The 20,829-nt window shown below is 40.0% G+C and overlaps 1 protein-coding gene across 1 annotated transcript in view; it reads right to left on the minus strand.

The window, feature by feature from the left end:
• Raph1 (Ras association (RalGDS/AF-6) and pleckstrin homology domains 1) overlaps window positions 1-20,547 on the minus strand; it is a 78,750-nt gene extending 58,203 nt beyond the window's left edge. Inside the window, exon 1 of the mRNA XM_090354667.1 lies at window positions 20,387-20,547. The gene's annotated coding sequence lies outside the window, so the exon portion shown is untranslated. The remainder of the gene's footprint in view (window positions 1-20,386) is intronic.
• Window positions 20,548-20,829: the final 282 nt, after the last annotated feature.

A 20,829-nucleotide genomic window follows, 5' to 3' on the forward strand; every position in this document is an offset into this window, starting at 1 on the left:
ATCACTAGGCCATACTCCTGGCTCAACTATTCTTTTTTGTTTTTTGTAAGTTCTTTTTTTCCATACATTTTTACTGTACTTAATAGAAGTGTTACATTATATTCACCAGATAGAAGGTGCATTACTTCACAAACATTGATACCCCTTCTCATGTCTTGGTCCCCATTTCCCTGCCCCCACCCCTGCCCCTCATCTTGTTTTCCCCCTTCCCTATCAGATTTCAAATAACCAAATACAGATATATACAATATATCAGATAACCAGGTGAAATACTGTAACAATATGAGATAACCAAGGGATAGCAAAAGAGATGAGAGATAACAGTACATTAAGGACAACAATCACTCATTATATGGCTTTTGTTTCTATATCCTGGAGGTTCTTTTATTTAGCTTTATTCTATATGGCCTTATGTATCTAGGTTTTGTTTTATTGTAAATCTCTGATAGGAGAGCCCAAAGTTTCTACTGATTATGACAAATGAGGGAAACCATTGAGCCTATGTTCCTTTGAGTCTGGCTTACTTCACTTAATATGATTTTTTTCTAAGTCTTTCCATTTCCTTACAAATGGGGCAATATCATTTTTTCTGAGAGCAGCATAGTATTCCATTGTGTATAAATACCACATCTTATTGATCCACTCATCAACTGAGGGGCATCTGGGTTGGATCCATATCTTTGCTATAGTAAATAATGCTGCAATGAACATCGTTGTGCTAGTGGATTTAGTATGTCCTTGTTTCTGGACGATTGGGTAAATGCCAAGTAGTGGAATTGCTGGGTCATAGGGGAGGTCTATGTTTAGACTTTTGAGAAACTGCCATACTGCTTTCCATAGTGGTTGAACAAGTCTGCACTCCCACCAACAGTGTAGTAGTGATCCTTCCTGGCCACATCCCCTCCAGCATCTGTTGTTAATAGTTTTCTTGATCCTGGCCATTCTAACTGGAGTGAGGTGGAATCTTAAGAGTTGTTCTGATTTGCATTTCTTTTATCTGCCCAACTATTCTTAAAAGTCAGACCATACAGGGGCTGGGAGTTTGGCCTTGTGGTAGAGTGCTTGCCTAGCATGCATGAAGACCCAAGTTGGATTCCTTGGTACCACATACACAGAAGAAGAAAAAAAAAGCTAGAAATAGTGCTGTGGCTCAAATGGTAGAGCTCTAGACTAGCCTTGAGAGAGACCAAGGACTGGGGGGAAAAAAAAAGAGCTCAGAAAAGTCAGACCACACAGCAGGAAAAGGGACAGATGTGAAGGAAGGATGTTTTGCAGAACAGCACCTAGCACCTCTTGAAGGCAACTTGGCCATTTCTTTCCAGGGTTAAAGAAACTAGGAAAAAACTCAAATGTCTTCAGGAGTCAGGCAGCCAAAATAAACTCCTAACAGATATACAAGGAGTAATTAGGCATGGGAACTGTGAGGGCATACCCTAGCTAACACCATTTAAAAAGTAATAAGCAGGCCAGGGGTTTGGCAAAAAAAAAAGCAAACAAAAAAACTTTTTTTTAAAACTTTGTTAATAGCTAATGGAGACAGTTGTACAACCTTGTGAATATACTAAAACTCACAGAATTATACAGCTTTAAAAGGAAGTTTTATATATTGTTTCAGTTTAAAACAGTGAATAATCAAATGTTCAAATGTTATGTTTAACGAAAGAGCAAAGAGCTGCATACTACTTTGTTGAGGCCTATGAACTTTGTACCCTATGGGTACCCTATAGGTATTTACAGTTAATCAGCCTTGTTTTATGTAGAGGTTATTTGTATACTTACCTTATCACTTTCCACACCCAATAGATTACAAACTGTGGAAAGATTAGACTATATAGCACTCAGTTTCCACGCTTGAGCAATCCTTTCTTTCTTTTTTTTTTTTTTGCCAGTCCTGGGGCTTGAACTCAGGGCCCTGTCCTTGAACACTTTTTGCTCAGGCTAGCACTCTGCCACTTGAGCCACAGCACCACTTCTGGCTTTTTCTGTGTATGTGGTTCTGGTGAATCAAAACCAGGGCTTCATGCATGCTAGGCGAACATATTACCTAGACTATGCCAAGCTCCCGGCCCGAGCAATTCTTTCTTAATCTGAATTTCAACTTTTTTTTCAACCAAACATTTCCAGCTTAAGATGACTTAAAATTTGACAGCATTTACAATGCTGTTAAAGGTGCTCCCCTTTTTCTTTCTTTTTTTGTCTTGGTACAGGGGCATGAGCTCAGAGTCTAAAGATCACGCTTTTTGCTCAAGGCTGGAATGCTACAATTTGAGTTAGACCTCTACTTCTAGCTTTTTTTCTGGTTGGAGATTAGTCTTTCAGATTTGTCTATGTGAATTGGCTTTGAACAGGGATCTTCAGATCTTATTCTCCTGTGTAGTAGGATTACAAGCATGAGCCACTGGTGCCTGGCTAAAGGTGTACTCATTAAAAACAAAAGAGACCAATTTATGTGGTTCTAAATAAATAACCACTTGAATCAATACATTTTAAATTTAATTTCCCTAGGAAAAAAACAAAAATTTCTACAACATATTTAACTTTATTAGAAAACTAAATGTTTTCTACTTTATATTTTCCTATTTTGGGATAGTTGTTTCAATACTATTAATGACTAACAGAAATAAATGATTATTAGGAGGATTTCTGGACCTAAAAAGCAATGGTTCAACAGAAACTCCAAGTATAAGAAAGCATATCAGCATACTTGTCATAATGTATCTCTTTTCTCAACATCCTTCCCACTTTTGCCTTTCTTAAGTTTTATTCTAATGGTATATCTTTACTCTGCAATCTCCTATACATAACCATTTCTGTGAATTCTGTCTCCCATTCTAGTCACAGTGTGTGTGTGTGTGTGGTTTCTTGGTTTGATTATTTTTTTCTTTTTGAGCTGTTGTTTTAATTCCTTTCTTTGATTCTTTCTTTTTTAATTTAATTTGATTATTAGGGTGATGTACAGAGGGGTTACAGTTACATTCATCAAGTAGTAGGTGATCTTTTTTTTTTCCTCTAATGCTAAGATTGAAAACAACTTCTCATGTATGATACGAAATGCTCTACCTCTGAGCTGATGTAGCTCAGATCTGATGTAGATCTACCTGAAACTAAATGAGGAGTCCAGAGACCTGAAATTCTTGTTCTATTTCTGCTACTACCTAGATAGACTTTGTTGAGTCTTTTACCCTTAGCACTCATTTCCTAATCTGCAATGGGGGCTACACACTAATTAATATCAAAGGACTCATTTCCACTCATCTCAACCCAATCTTCTCTGAAGTTCTATTTTTTATTTTTATCAACATACACTGGTTATACAAGGGGAGATTCATTGTGACAGTTCCATACATATGTACAATATATCCCTAATGACCTTACTCTATCACTATTTCTTACTCACCATTTCTCTTCTTTTTAACTTTTATCCTTAAATAATTGTACAAAACATTCAACAAAGCAATATAAGAAAACAATGAATCTTGATCCATGTCACCTCTTTCATCATTCTCCCCCATTCCTCCCAATCCTATCCTTTCCCTCAACTTTCTTAATTTTGTAGAATGTGAACTGAATTTTATAATTGTCATTCCTCCTCCCCACTCTCTTCATTCATTTACTCTCATTAACTTCACTGCACTCTCCATGTTCCAGTATCTGACTCCTGGTGTTTTATTTTGTTGGAATGTGAGTTAACTTTTCTAAAAAATTACCTCATTTGGGGGACCAGGAGCTTGGCATAGTAGTAGAGTGCTTGCCAAGCATGCATGAAGCCCTGGGTTTGAATCCTTGGTACCACAAACACAGAAAAGGTCAGAAGTGGTGCTGTGACTCAAGTGGCAGAGCACTAGCCTTGAGAAAAAAGTGTCCAAGGACAATGCCCAGGCCCTGAGATCAAGTCCTAGGACTAGTGAAAAAAAAAAAAAGTTAAAAAAAATTACATTATTTGGGTTCTCTCCTGGATCTGCCGTATTTCTGATAATATACTGGTATACACTTGGATACTACCCCGAAGTGTATGTTTATATATTTGTAAAATTCTAGATTCCACATATGAGAGAAACCATATATATTCTCTGTCCTCTTCTTCAACTAATAATTGCAATTTTCACTTTGTATCCCTTCTGCTTTACCAGTCTTCTTTCTAATCTTAATTCCAGAGGACTGGTACTCTTTAGGAATACTGTTTAAAAGGAGAGAAAAGTTCAGGGAGCTGATCTTCTTGGCTTCTCCACAATCCAACTTCTTACCACACCTATGGATGAAGTCTTAGAAGAAGCCTGGAACTTGTCCAGAGTACTCTGACTTCTAATTAATTCAATATGTTTAGAGTTTTTCTCACTTTTTTTTGTTTTGTTCTCAGAGTCTAATAATGCACTTGAAAAGCTAAAATGATTATAAATATGATAATGAATTAAATATGATCTATCCAACAAAATGTGAATTTCAAGAAGCACAAAATATCAGTGAGAGAACAAATAATATCCAAGGATGGGCCTGTTGACATCTAAACTTTATTTTTAATCCAGTCATTTTAAATCAGGTGCCAATGGCTCAAGCTATATAATCTAGCTACTCTGGAGGCTCAGGTCTGAGGATTGTGGCCCAAAGCCATGTGAGGCATGCTCTCTCTAAGTAAGCACCAAATAGCCAGAAGTACAGCTGTAGCTCAACAAGTAAAGAATTATTGAACAAAAATGCTCAGGGACAGCTTCCAGGCTCTGAGTTCAAGCCCTAGGTCTAGCATAAAAATATACAAAATAGGCGGGCACAGTGGCTCATGCCTGAAATCATAGGTACTCAGGAGGCTGAGATCCGAGAAGTTCAAAGCCAGCCTGGGCACTAAAGTCCCTGAGACTTTAAAACCAAAAAACCAGAAGTGGAACTGTGGCTCAAGGGATAGGCAGTAGCCTTGAGTTAAAGAGCTCAGGGACAGCACCCAGGCCCAGAGTTCAAGTCCCATGACTGGCAATAATGATAATAATAATAATAATAATAATAAATATATATATATAACAACAAAATAAAAATTCAACCACTTAAAATACTCTTATCTCTTCCCTACCCTCATACCAGGAGCCTGAATTAAGGGGGCCTCCAGCTGGGCAAAATACTCTACTATTTGAGCCCTATCCCCAGGTCACCACATCAATTTTATATTTTACTCTACAATACAAACTGGAATTTAAAATGTCTGAAACTGCTTATTATCAAGTAAAAGCTTCAGGACTGTACTATAGTATTTGTTCAGTGCTTCAGCATTCCTGATCCCTCCTCAATTCCAAACTCGGTGTGCACATACATACACACACCTTGAGAGGTGGTTCTAGGAGTGTGGTACCCTCCTTTGAAAACAAAGAAGGTACCATTTCCAATCTACTATAAAGAAATTCAAGCTCAAAATTAGCCTCAGAAAGAGAAAAGATTTGAAAGATCTTATAAGATACTTATACTTGCCTTTACTAATCTTTCAAAAAAATTTGAGCAGAAGTGAAGTAAAAATCTGTAACTTCAGGAATAATTGATACTGAACTTCATTAAAATTTAAAATTTCTACTCTGTGAAAAAGTATCAAAAGAATGTCATATTGGAAGGGGGAAAATTGCTGAGGTCATATCTTTTCTTTTTGTTTTTTAGGTGTTACAATGGTTTCCAGTATGAAGTACTCAATATATATACAAGGAAGAGGGAAAGTTGTATTTTTTTCTAAGTTATGTAAGACTGATTCAAGCTGAGTGCCAATGGCTCATGCTACTCCAGAGACTGAGATTTGAGGATCATGGCTGGAAGCCAGCATGGGCAGGGAAGTCTGAGACTCCTAAAGAAACTACCAAAAAGCAGGAAATAGAACTGTAGCTCAAGTGGCAAAGTGCTACTAGCCTTGAGTAAAGGTCAGAAACAGCATCCATATCCTGAGGTCAAGCTCCAGAACTGGCACCCAAAATAGAATGGTTCAGTTAACATTCTCAGAAAATTTATATTCATTAGATAGTTGCTGAAATTTTTTTAAAAGGAAGAAAACCATACAAAAGTAAAATGATTTTTAATTTAAACATAAAAGACCTAAATATGATCAAATACTACACTTTTTACTTGACTATGTATGATTACCAAGAACTAAATATGCTCCTCCTAAAAAGCTCACAGGAAGTAAAACCAGTCATGGGTTCTGTTAGCCAAATAATTATCTCAGTTACCTGCACAGATGTCACAACATAGGAATTAATCCATTTTAGGCAATTCTCCAATATCAACTAGTCTTGCAATCAGAACAACTAACATGTCTTTAAACACTTATATCTCTGTGAATAAACAAAAATAATGTTTCATTCAAAACTTTTTTGAAAGCTTCAATTTGTGGTTGAAACCATTTCTTTTTTTTAAATGATGTAATCTTTTAATTCAAAAAACGTAAGAAAGTAGCCTCATTCCATTCTTTGCTCTGGAAAGTACTTGCAGACACCTTCCTTTCTGTTAAAATGGTAACTAAACTAAACCACAGCAAAAAATTTAAAAACAGCAAAAAAAAAAAATTAATCACCATCCCTTCACCTTTTCTCAATGTTACTATGAAACCCACAATCCACAAAGCATGAAAGTAGAGTCTCCCATAGCCAGGTGACCATGGAGTAATCTGTGAAATCTGAGGATTCACCAGCATTTCTCCACCAGCCAGCAAATACAAAAGTCACTTCACATTTCAACTACAGCAAATGAAATTCTGAACTCACGTTTCATGATTTGAGAAAACAGAAGATATGCTAATTATTAGTTTGTCACTTCAACTCCACCCACCTCAGTGCTACTTGTGCTTTGTCCAAGTAGGTGATGTATAACATGCTTCAAGGTTTCATAATGATCATAATGATCATACTCATATTAAACAAAATTCTACCCATGGTTTTGTTGAAACTATTCAATACTCTAAAACAAAAGGCAGATGTTGTAAACATTGAATTAAACTCCTTGAAGAGATTGAGAATTGACAGAAGGGAGAGGGGGGGAGAAAAGGACAGTTTAACCAAACCAAACCAAAAAGAAAAAAAAAAAAAGGAAGTAGAAAAAAATAGAAAGTTATCATCTCCAACTGCTTCACAGCTCTGTGAAACCATTTCTTAATAAACATCTACAGTAATACATTTTCCCAAGGATTAAAAGATATTACAAATATCTTTATCTTACTAACTATTCCTTCAGAAATATACTAAGGTGACTAGAAGAAAATATAGCCAAGTAGACACTGTTAAAACCAGTTGAAGAATGTTTTGGTGTCTGTAAAAATTTGTTAAGATGTCTTGGATTGTCCTTCGTTGAGGGATGACAGTGTAAATAGTTGAGGAATGTTGATAAAATCAAAGCATTCAAGCTGGGCACAGGTGGCTCACGGCTATACTCCTAGCTACTCAGGAGGCTGAGATCTGAGGATCCTGGTTCAAAGCCAGCCCAGCCAGCCCAGTCAGTGAGATGCTTATCTCCAATTAACCACTAGAAAACAGGAAGTGGCCCTGTGGCTCCAGGGGTAGGGCGGTAGCCTTGAGCTGAAGCGCTCAAGGACAGTGCTCAGGCCCAGAGTTCAAGCCCCAGGATGACAAAATAAAATAAAATAGAATAATAAAAGCATTTGGTTATGGACTTGTGTGTGGTGTTAGATGGTTTGTTTGTGAAATGCATGTATTAAAAATAATAAAAATTCAGAAATTAATGTTTAAATAAAAGAAACTATAAAAAGAAGCAGTGTGCGGGTAGCTCATGCCTGTAAGTAGCCAGTGGCTACTTATGAGGTTGAAATCTGAGGAACAAGTTTCAAGGCCAGTCCAGGAAGGAAAGTTCATTAGACTTTTTTAGCTCTAATTAATCACTAGAAAACTGGAAGTGGTAGTGTGGCTCAAAATGGTAGATTGCTAGCCTGGAGCAAAACAGCTCAGGGACAGTGTCCAGGCCTTGTGTTTAAGCTCTATGCAATAAAATAAAAATATTCATTTCATTGTTATCAAGTTGGCAAAATTGTGATAAAACTAGGAGGAAGGGCTGGGAGTGTAGCGTAGAGTGTTTGCCTAGGATGCATGAAATCCTGGGTTCAATTCCTCTGTACCACATACAAAGAAAAAGCTGGAAGTGGTACTGTGGCTCAAGTGGCAGAACTAGCCTTGAACAAAATGTGTCCAAGGACAGTCCCCAGGTCCTGAGTTCAAGCCCAGGATTGGACAAACGAACAAACAAAAAAACATATGTCCCAATTAAACTGATAAAGAGTACATTTTAGCTTTAATTCTAGAAATATTGGGCTATGTTAATATCCACAACCATACAAGCCAAAGGAATTGCCTCAATAATTATACAACAGCTTAGTTTCACACTTGTAAAACTTATTTCTATTTCTAGCATCATTACATTAGAATAAATGGTCACTTTATGCAGATAACATCATATGGAAAACAGATCATCCCTTTACATACATAATAATGCCATATGATGGAACTGAGGATATAGTTCACTTGCTTAGCATTCAAAAGTCCCTGGTTTTCAGATGAATGGACACAGAAAATCAGAAAATGTGGTGTGTGTGTGTGTGTGTATATACACACACACATTCCTAGCCATTCATTTACCAAATTGGAAGCAGCCTTGCCCATCAATGGCAAGTGGATTAGAAATCTGTGGTATATTCGTATATTCATACAAGTAAATATTACTCATCAAGACAAACAACTATTGGACCAGGAATTTGGCCTAGTGGTAGAATGCTTCCCTAGCATGCACAAAGACCCAGGTTCGATTCCTCGGTAGCACATAGATAGGGGGGAAAAAAAGCCAGAAGTGGTGCTGAGGCTCAACTGGTAGAGCTCTAGCCTTGAGAAAGTCCAAGGACAGTGCTCAGGCCCTGAGCTCAAGGCCCACGACTGGCAAAAAAAAAAAGAAAAAAGGAAAGAAAAAGAACTATTGATATAAGCTATAACACAAATTGACTCTAAAATATTTTATCATGGTGAGTACAGACGTCCTAGAAAAAAAAAACAAACACAAAATTCAATTAGTATGAAGCTACACAACAAGCAAACCCACCTGCGGTAAAGTAATTGTGACTGAAAAGTAAAAAGCAGAGTCATTAGAAATACTTTATATATTGCTCAGGTATAGAGGGGGAAAAAAAGGTGATTATTATGGACCTGAAAAAAAAAAACAGATCCATCTATCAAACACTACTGAATTAAATATTTCATGGGTATTTTGATGAAGGCACTACTAGAAACTGAATGATTCCTTGATGGTACTTTTAATGAATGATTCCTTAAAGAGTAATGTAAAATCCTAATTTAGGCTTCTAAAATAGTTCTATAATTTCAAATGAGGTAGAGAAATTTTTATTAAGGTCTCACTTTACTGAAATCCATCATCATTTTTTCCACAAATACCATTACTTTCCAATTAATAAGAGAATCAGGATGTCTTTGCTCTAGAGAAGACACTTTCTCAACAGTAAATGATTTCCTAAATTTAAAAAAGTATGAAAAAACTATGTTATCTCTCATCTCTTTTGCTGTCCCTTGGTTATCTCATATTGTTACAGTATCTCACTTTGTTACCTGATATATCGGATATATTTGTATTTGGTTATTTGAAATTAGATAGGTAACGGGGGAAAACAAGATGAGGGGTGGGGGTGGGGGGAGGGAAATGGGGACCAAGACATGTGAAAGGGTATCAATGTATGAGAATTGATGCACCATCTATCTGGCAAATATCATGTAATCCTTCTATTAATTACAATAAAAAATATATGAAAAAAGTATGAAAAACTGTATATGATCCTTCTTGAAGTAGTTACTTTGACCTGAATGAAATAAAACTGGAAGAGAAGATTAAATTTCAAAAGCAACTAGTTCTGCATAAGAGAAGTTGATGAAAGTAAGGAACCAAAGGTTGTATGTGTTATTGATGTTGTTGAAGATTGACCTTAGTATCCTGTATCTTCAAGCTTACTGATTGTCCCATGGCAAAGTATTTTAAAAATCATCAAGCAGGCATCAGTGGTTCACAGCTCAGGAGGCTAAAATTTGAGATTTGAGGTTCAAAGCAAGCCTGGGCAGACAAATCTGAAGTCTCTAATCTATAATTAGCCAACAAAAAGCTGGAACTGGAAGCACAGTTCAAATGATAGTCATATGCAAAAAAAAACAACAAAAAAAAAACAAAAAAAACCCCCAGAATGTGAGGCCTGGAGTTCAAGCTCCAGTACACACACACACACACACACGCACACACAAGTTATCCAATTTAAAGATAATTTAAGCAAGTATCTCATACAAATAAAGAGTTTTAAAATTTCCTGACTTTATGTGATGATCTTAAGCAACTGTGGTGATAAAGCTACTTAGTGCTTTCAAAACCATAATTAAACTGTCTTTCCCATAACAGCAAATGAAAAGTTAAAACCTAATAAGTTAGGAAAATCACCATCCAGAAAGGTGGAGGGACACTGTGTACTCTCGCTTTCCTTTGTATTTTGGGGGGAAACGGAGTTACTATTTATTAACATGTCCATTTGTGTGTATAGAATATCTGGATCAGTCACCACTTTCATCATTTTTCCCCCTCCCATCTGCTACTTCCCTCCCAGTCACATCATTTCCTACTTCCTTTCCTATGTATATACATTGTGTACTATGACATTAGTCCATCCTTTTTCAATTTTTCCACCCCTTGCCTTTAGCAGTCCCCCCCCTCAATTCAAGGCATGTTTTAGTTTTTTGATAATTATTTTGCTAAATCATTAATTGTTCAAAGGGTTTACATCATAAAGTTTCACTCCTACATATACCATACACTAATCAGCTAAATTGTATACATATGCACATGGCCCTGTATGTAGTCACATGACAGACGCTACAGGCCTAAGATCCACATGAGAGAGAATATGAACCTTTTTCCTTTCTGGGCTTGGTTTTATAATCAGTACTTTTTTTTACCCTTTCAGATCCATCCATTTCCATGCAAATGACACTTCATTCTATGTCTATATGTACCACATTTTCTTGGTCCATTCATTGGTTTTTCGGTCATCTAGCCTGCATCTAAAATTTGGTTAGTGTGAACAGTGATGCAATGAACATAGGTGCCTTTGTTGCATCTTGTTTTGCAGTCTTCCAAATAAATGCCCAAGGGAGATTGGTATCATGGATCATAGATGTTTAATTTTCTGAGGAATCACCATACTGACTTCCATAATGATGGTACAAATTTACATTCCCACCAATAGTGTAGCAGGGTCTCTTCTTCCCTACATCTTCACCAGCATTTGCTTGTACTTATTTTTTGTTGGTTATGAGGCTTGAACTCAGGACCTGCATGCAGTCCCTGAGCTTTTTCACTCAAGGCTGCTGCTCTACCACTTTGAGCCACTGAGTACTTCCAATATTCTGGTGATTAACGGGAGATAGGAGTTTCACAGGCTTTCCTGCTGGAGCTGGCTTCATACTGTGATCCTCAGATCTCAACCTTCTGAGTAGCTAGGAACACATTTGGGAGTCAATGACGTACTGTTGCTCATATTCTAAATGATGGCCATTTAGTGGTGTTTTGATTTGCATTAGCTTGTGGCCATGGATGCTGGGGCTTTCTTCATGTATTTACTGGCTATTTGTACTTCTAAGACATGTCAATTTAGTTCCTATGCCCAGTTATTAAATTCCCATCACGGGGGGGGGGGAAGGGGGGAGAGTTTCTTAACTGCCTTGTATATCTAGTTACTTGACCCTTGTCCGATGTAATAGTTAGCAAAGATTTCAGAGAAGCAATTTGTAGCTTTAAAAAATACCTTCCAGGCTGGGAGAATGGCCTAGTGGTAGAGTGCTTGCCTAGCACACATGAAGCCTGGGTTCAATTCCTCAGCATCTCATACTCAGCAAAAGCCAGAAGCGGTACTGTGGCTCAAATGGCAGAGTGCTAGCCTTGAGCAAAATGTGTCCAAGGATAGTGCCCAGCCACTGAGTTCAAGCCCCAGGACTGGCAAAAAAAAAAAAAAAAACCCTTCAAAGCTGGGTGGCAGAGGCTCACACTTGCAATCCTAGCTACTCAGGAGGCTGATATCTGAGGATTATGGTTGAAAGCCAGCCTAGGAAGGAAAGATCTGTGAGACTCTTATTTCCAATTAATAAGTAAAAAGGCAGAAGTGGAGCTGTAGCTCAAGCTGGGGAGTGCTAGTCTTGAGCAAAAAAGCTAAGAGACAGTGACCAGGTCCTGAGTTCAATCCCCAGCACCAAAACAAACACACACAGACACACAGACACACACACAGACACACACACACACAGAGTACCTTCCAAATGTAAATTTCAGTAGATTTTGATCTCAATTACTAAAAAAAAAAAAAAAAACAAATATAAATCCTCACGTTGGATTGAAAGAACAGCTAACATATAGGAAATCAAAACTACTAGCTAAATCTGCATTAACTGATGGACAGAAGCCTAATAATGAGCATTTCCATTTAGAAAGTACAGCTATTTGGGGGTAGGGAGGTGGGGAGGTGAGAAAGGACAAGTCCTTACATGAGCTGCCTTGTGGCATATGGACAAGTATTAAAAATAAATGTTAAGCCAGGCACGGTGGCTCATATCTACAAGCCTAGCTACTTTGGAGGTGGAGAATGAATATAATTCAAGGCCAGCCTAGACAAAAAGTTCATGAGAGCCCCACCTCAATCTTTAAAGCTGAACATGGCGGTTCATATCTGCCATTCCACCTACCAGAGCAGTACAAGTAGGAAGATGGGTATCCAGAGCTATCTGTGTTAAAAGTAAGATGCTATCTGAAAACTAACCAAATGGGGGAAAAAAACAATAGGCAGCAGAGCACCCATTTAGAAAGCAGGAAGCTCGTGAGTTTAAACTCTTAAAACTGACCAGCCACACACACACACACAAAGTACCAAAAATACATAGATTTAAAATCCAAATCTTAGACTATATACATTATCAAGTACTATAACCAAAAATTTTCAAACACAATGCATTATGTTCATCCCCTCTGCTTAAGAGAGCCATATTTATTTTAAAAACTTGGATAAACAAAAATGTTTCCTGAATCAGTGCTAAATCGTTATTTATTCTTGTGAAGTATACTACTCACAGAAAAAGAGGAATTAATTATTTCATTTACCAGTATCCAATGTTGTTACAATGAAATCTTAAGCCAAGAAAATAATAGAAATAATTATCCTTTATAAATACAAGTTGATTTTTGTGAGTCTTTCCAATTACTTAAGGTTTGTAGCTGTCCAAACCTATAATACATGTATTCTGGAGGTTGAAGCAGGACTATCTCAAAGCCAGTCTGGGTTACCTAGATGGTCTCAAAACAAAACAAGCAACTACTAGGAATTCCTCTAAGTACGTAGTATAAATCAGTAGTAGAGAGCCTGCTTGGCATGTATGAAGCTCTGGGTTTCAATTCCCAGCAACAAAAACAAGTATTTTTAAAATCCTCAAATAAAGGCTTTCATTAAAACATTATCACTGATTTTCTATTATGTTACTACTTAAAGGATTGTGGTACAGAGCAGGTAAAAGTAGACCCAATGCTATAAAACATAGAGTATAACACAGTTCACAATTATCTACAACATAAAGTCTAGGGGAATGAATTTGTTTGGGGTGTCAACAGATTCACACAAAAGGTGAACAGGATTCGGACTGAGAATCACTAGGGAGAACAAATCATGCTCAGGAGCTGTGTATAGATGGTGCACAATTTGGAACACATAAAGAACATTCGTGGCACACTTTTAGTTGTTCTACTATAATGACCTTAATATTTTTCCTTCACATCTCAAACTCAAATCCCCCTAAAAAGTTGACATATTCAATTTTTCATACACTTATAAAATTGATTCTATACCTTGGCCTAGTTTCCATGTCCACGGTCCTTAATTTTCACTAAATACCACATTTCTTTCCCAGGGCTTAAAATTTGCTTAAATTTTGAGCATTTATACAATGTTTTGACAACCATAGGTTTCAATGAACCTTTTCCCCTTCATGTTATGAACTGTCGCCCACTTCTAAACCTAACCTCCTAATCTCTTCATTCTTTCACTGGTAATTCCTTCTATTTCCATGTGGATTCAGCTTCCTCAGTTACATTCTCTGCTGATTATTTGTATCTTAACATTTAAAGTGGCATCGTCTCTAAAGAGAGCACCTAACTCTGATGTTTTTCATGCCTACCTGTCTAAACAGAGAAACTATGTGAATTTTTCATTTATTTATTTATTTATTTATTTATTTATTTATTTATTTATTTATTTATTGGTGATGGTTCTAGGGTCTGGGTACTGTCCCTGAGATTCTTTTTCTCAAGGCTAGTACTCTTTGACTTGAACAACAGCTCTACTTCTGGCTTTTTTGTTGTTGTTGTTGTTAACAGAGGGGCTTACAACTCAGGGCCTGGCTGCTGTTGCAGAGCTCTTTCACTCTTCCTTAGCACTTGACCACTTGGAGCCACAATGCCACTTCTGGTTTTCTGGTGGCTTACTGGAGAAGTTTCAAAGACTTTCTTGCTGGGGCTTCAAACCATGACCCTCATATCTCAGCTTCTTGAGTAGACAGGAATACAGTATGCATTTTATTGACAGAATAAATATATACTTTAATAAAAGTTGGATCATAAGATATTTTGGAGATCAAATAAACTGAGAGACTTCCAGTATTTCACAACAAAACTTTTCCAAGTGAAATGTAATACAGTATTTCAGATTTATAAAACTGGTGCAGTGTCTCGAGCCTGTAATCCTAGCTACACAGGAGGCTTAGATCTGAGCATTGAGGTTCAAAGCCGGCCCAGGCACTAACATCCATGAGACTCTAATCTCCAATTAACCTCCAGAGAACTGGAAGTGGTGCTGTGGTCCAAGGGGAAGAGCAGTAGCCTTGAGATGAAAAGCTCAGGGACAACGACCAGGCCCAGAGGTAGGATGGTATCCTTGAGCTGCAGAGCTCAGGGACAGCACCCAGGCCCAGAGTTCAAGCATCATGACTGACCAAAAAAAAAAAAAAAAAAATTGGTGAGGGGCCAGGAGCGTGGCCTGATGGTAGCGTGCTCCTCTAGTATGCACTTAGCCCTGGGTTCAATTCCCCAGAACCACATAGACAGAAAAATCCAGAAAATGGTGCTGTGGCTCAAGTGGCAGAGTGCTAGCCTTGAGTAAAAAAAAGTGTCCAAGGACAGTGTCCAGGCCCTGAATTCAAGCCCCAGGACTGGCACACACATACAAAAAAAATGGTGAAAGTGTTAACAATGTGTTACATTCAAATATACTATATTTATTATAAAGTAAGAGAATTATGAATTGGAAATGTTAGTCTTATGATCACCTAAATAATACATTACTTTTGGAATATTTTGTTTTGATTATACCCAGATAAATAATTGAATGGAGGTAGAGATATTTAGGTTTGATTGGGTAGCATCTTTTCCTTTCCTTTCATTTCAGATAGTGTCTCACTCTACAGCAAAGGCTGGTCTTAGACTCAAGATCCTCCAAAAGTGCTGTGATTTCATATCTGCCCCACCCTGCCTAGCTCAGTAGCCACTTTAATGGTTCATTCTACAGCCTTACAAAACTCTTCAATTACATAGATCCAAAAGTTTAAAACAAAAATATTTTCTTTTAAAACTGACTTACTAATAATACTTAACAACTTTCACGAGGCAAATAAAAACTCCAAACTTGCAAGCTACAATATGGCTTCAGAACCTGTTAAGATACTCATTGTCACTAAATTATATACAGAACCAGCACACTTAAAACAAACTGTGAAAAAATCTTTTTCACTTAATTTAGCATAGTGCATCTTCCATTGTCCTGTATTAAGGCAATTCCATATGAAAAGTTACGCATAATTGAATTTTTATAAAACATACCTCAGTTATAGGTTTCCTTATCAATAACCCATGTAAAATTCATAAATAGAAACAGAGAAGTAAAAAAAAAGCTTTATTCTAGGACGGTTTTGCATTATTATATATAATTATGTAGCAAAAAGACCCCTTAACATTAGCATTTAGTAGATCTACTAATCAGGTTATTTAAAAACTTTTAAAGAAGTGTTTCAGGTAGTTTTGATACATATCAATCAGCAGACCATAGATGAAAAGAATACTGCTCTATAGGATAAAGTCCAACTCTTCTATATGATTTATAATTTTACTTCTCACATCTTTCTAAACTCCTATTCCCAATAGTTTATATCACCTTTCTGTTCTTCAGAAATACTACACCTTACTTCCTCATACCTTTATACACTTACACATAATGTTTGCCCCATGTAAAATAACCTTATCCTCTCTTTCCCTTGTACATCCACTCTTCCTGTCTCTATTGAAGCATCATCCTTTCTCCTTTGCAGATTGAGTCAAACAACACTCATTTAACATAAATCTGTTATAACACTTAACACCACATATCCTTGTCCGTTCCTTACTAGATCGTATAGAACTCAGTGACAGAGGTCATTGCGTTCATCTGTTCCTCTAATAGCTGGCACAAAAAAAACATACCATAAATGGTAAATGAAACTGAAGCTTTCTCTGCCTCTTTGGGACATTGAGCACACTAGAGACAACTCTAGGAGCAACTCTGCTCTCCTAATTCTGATGCATGCTATAACGTAGATGACTTGAAGACATTATACTAAGTGATAGAAGTCATTAAGATTCCATTTATGGGAAGAACCCAGAGAGTAGTAAATTTCAGAGGCAGAAAATAAAGTTGTTAGTTGGTGGTAGGGTGGGCAATCAGTTATTACTTATTGAGTAAAATTTCAGTTTTAGATACTGAAAAATTCTGAAGATGAACAGTCTGTTACTCAATAGCATGAGTATACTTAATGCCACTGGAAAAAACTTAGCAATGTTCAAAAGTGATAAATTTTATGTTTTATTATATATATAATATATATATTATATATATATATATATATTGCCAGTCCCAGGGCTTGAACTCAGGGCCTGAGCACTGTCCTTGGGTTTTCTTAAGGCTAGAACTCTACCACTTGAGCCACAGCATCACTTTCGGCTTTTTTCTATGTATGTAGTACCGAGGACTCGAACCTGGGTCATCGTGTGTGGTGAGCAAGCACTACCACTAGGCTAAACTCCAGGCCTATGTTATATATATATATATATTTTTTTTTTTTAAGTAAGTTGTTTACTAAGGTGGCAGCATGGAAAGGTGGTTAAGATAACAGGTGTAAGGGCTATAAGCATAGTTCAAGTGGTACCTGGCATGCAGGAGGTGCAAATCCCATGCAGAATCCCAGATTCTGCAACACACACACACACACACACACACACACACACACACACACCCCAGCTTAAGAATTAGGCTACTTTGAAGAGTGCAAGTGGCTACTCACGAGGCTGAGATCTAAGGGTCAAAATTTGAATGCAAACTGGGCAAAGAAATCTGAGACTCTTATCAATGATTAATCAGCAAAAAAAGTCAGAAGTGCGGCTCAAATGGTATAGCACCAGCCTTGAATGAAAAAGCTAGTTGGGGACATTAGACTCTAAGTTCAAGCCCCAGTACCCATATCAAAGGAAAAAAAAAGGATTAGACTTGCTAGTTTTTAACCACTAGTGTTATATGCAGTCTTTGAACAAGGAAATTTACTGTCAGCACCTATTTTCTCAATAATTTTTTAAAAAAAAGCAATTTAAATGGACTTGTTTAAATAAATTTCTCTCTATATCTACATATCTATATATCTCTTATATGTCTCTCTATATACAATGTGCATAGAAGTTTTGGAAACAGGGACTCAATGTATACACTGGACTAAGAACTTTAGGTCCTCTAGCCTCAGACTCTTGTGTCTTGGGACTTCTGGTGTGCACCATTAAGCCAGGCTTAAAAACATTCGAAATTAGGGGCTGGGAGTTTGACCTATGGTGGAGTGCTTATTTAATATGCACTAAGACCCAGGTTCAATTCCTCATACCACATACATAAAAAAAGCCAGAAGTGGTGCTGTGGCTCAAGTGGTGGAGCTCTAGCCTTGAGAAAGTCCAAGGACAGTGCTCAGGCCCTGAACTCAAGGCCCAGGACTGGACAAAAAAAAATTCAAAGTTAGATTAGTGTTTGTTACTTTCTTGTGGTGCTAGGTATAGAATCCAGGACATTGGAAATGTCAGACAGGTACTCTACTACTGAGCTATGACCCCTTTAACAAAGCTCAGGACAAACTTCTGTAGAACCTCTGAAGCTATTCCTCAAAATTATTACTTTCTTCTTTATGGAGATATATTCTCACTAAGTCCAGACTGGCCTCAAATTCAGGATCCCTCTGCCTTATCCTCCAAGTCTTGACCTTACAGGGTAATTATACTCAAGAACACAAGTTAAAAAAACCAAAAAACCAAAAACCAAAAACCTCTTCAGAAAACAAAGGGTTAAGGAATAAGAAAACCTTACTCCAAAAAGTGGCCACTATTCCACTCCTTTTCGGTTCAGTTATCTTAATAAATTCTTAAACTTCTAAGACTGAAAATTTTGCTGCTGTCTCTGCAAAACAGAGCTAATACTGATCAGAAGGAAATATCTACGAATGATTCCTTACTAAATTCAAACACAAGAGAGCAGCAGTCCAAATACTCCAAAATATCTACTGCAAAATATCATGTAGTAGCTCCGTTGGCATTTTGCACTTACTTGAACAGGGCTGTATCTGGTTTCAGGGAAATTCATGATACAAAATAATGCAAAAATATCAGACAATTTCAAGGTCAAATTGAACAAGAGTTTTAAATTAATTGTTTTTCTTCTGAATTCAGCCCTCCAGTAGACCCTCTTCCCCTCCTCACCTCTATCTGCAGAAATCCTACCATCCTAACAGTTTCTATTCCATGACTTCCCCCTAGCTCCCGCTGACTCAAATCTAGAATTAATCTCTTCATTGCCTCTCTCCGACACCTCTGCCTCAACAGAACGGGCTGTATTGCAACGATTCACTTCTCACCTGCCCTCACACAAGAAAATTCCCTAAGAGGGACAAAAGGAGGAGAGAAATGAACATTTCTTAAACCCACCAGGCCAGACAAAAGTGCTACCAATTTTGCTGCACCGCCTCTCCTCTAACCTGTTTGACAAACATCTGGAGAGGGTCACAGGTGGCGTTATGTCTGTTTGCTGCCAGGAACTACGGTGCAGAGTTCAACAGCTTGTCCACTCCCATGGTTGCTAGCCAGCCGACTCTACTGCCTCTGGAACGTTCGGTTCCCCAGCTCCAAACACCCCGTGTTGCAGGTTCACCCTGGTTCACCCGGGGTCTCTCCCCCCCTGGCTGACAAGAGTACAGAGCCCCAACTATTTGGAGTCAATAGGACCCTTTAACAATCCGATCACACGCGACCCCTACGTCCACCGGAAGGTAGCGCCGGTTCCCTTTGCTGGTCCTTTACAGAGGACTTCACCTGCTTACTTCGGTTCTCCACGCCTCCGTGAGACGGGCAGCCGCGTCCACCCCCTCTCCGGGAGGCTGGGTGACGAGTCCTCCCAGTCCCCCCCCCGGGTTTCCCCAACTGCTTTTCTGCAAAAATGCTAAGAGATGCGCATACACACCACCAGGCACGCGCAACCCGCCGCCCGTTCTCCGGAGCTCTTCTTCCACACCGACCCGGCTCTCCGTGCCTACAAAGCGGGGAGGCTCGAGCCGCCGGCAGTCCTCCCGCGAGGCCGCCCCCCGAGGCTGTCTGAACCGGGGTGGGTGCGGAGACTCGGCCGCCTCCCTTTCGGCCCTCCCCCCCCCTCTACCCCCCATTGAAATGCAGTTTGGATTTCCGGCGGGAAAGAGGCACGGAAAGCAGAGATGGGGCTGGAAAGCGCCGGAGCGATTACTTCGCCGGCTTAATTAGAGGACACAGAAGGCGCCCCGCCTTTCTAAATCTCTGCACCGAACTCGTCTAGGAAGGGTGTTGGGGGAGGGAGGGGCCGGGGCCCCCCAGCACCCCCGCCTCCAGCCGCCGGTCCCTGCCGCAAGTGGGGAGCACAGTCCCTTTCTCCCCGTAATCCCGGGCGGCCGGCGCCGGGCCGGGTAGGAGAAGCCCGGCCGCACCCTCCCAGGCGGCCGCACACCTCATTGTCTCCCCGGGTGCAGCCCCCGGGGCCGCGGAGTACGACCCGGGCGCCGCTGAACCCCACCCACCCGCCAGCCACCTCTCCCGGCGCGGTCCAGCGGGCAGGAGCCGGGCAGCGACCCCGCCCCAGGTGGGGGCCGCTCCGACGCACCCGGGTGGCGGGGCCGGGAGCCGGGAAAATGGAGGTGGGAGCGCTTCCCGGCTCCACGCCCGGCCGACGGCCTCCCCGCACGCCAACAGAGCCGGGCAGAGCACTCACCGCGGCCGCTGCTCGGTCCTCCGGCAGCCCCGGCCGGCGTCGCGGCCCCGGGTCCGGCAGACACTGGACTCGCGTTTCTGCAGCCGCCGCCGCCGCCGCCGCCTCCTCCCCGGGCGCGGCGCTCCTTCCCTGGAGACGCTGCGAGCGCCGGCAGCTCCCGCGCCGCGCGCTCCGAGACGGACTGACTGACGGACGGACGAACGGACGGACGGACAGGCCGAACGGGCGGCGGCGGCGGCGGCGGCAGGGGCGGGGGCGGGGCTGCGGCGCAGCGCCCCGCGGCGGTGGATCTGAGAGCGACCGAGTCCAGCCCGGCTCAGGAGGCGGGGCTGAGGGCCGGGTGGCCCTGAGGGCGGGCGGACCGACTCGCGGCCGGCCGCGCGCTCCCCACCCGCCGCCCGCGCTCACTTCCGGCGCAGGCGGGCGACCGCTCGCGCGGGTAC

Source organism: Megascapheus bottae, chromosome 21 (assembly GCF_031878675.1).
Source record: "Megascapheus bottae isolate mThoBot1 chromosome 21, mThoBot2.hap1, whole genome shotgun sequence".
NCBI classification, from domain to species: domain Eukaryota; kingdom Metazoa; phylum Chordata; class Mammalia; order Rodentia; family Geomyidae; genus Megascapheus; species Megascapheus bottae.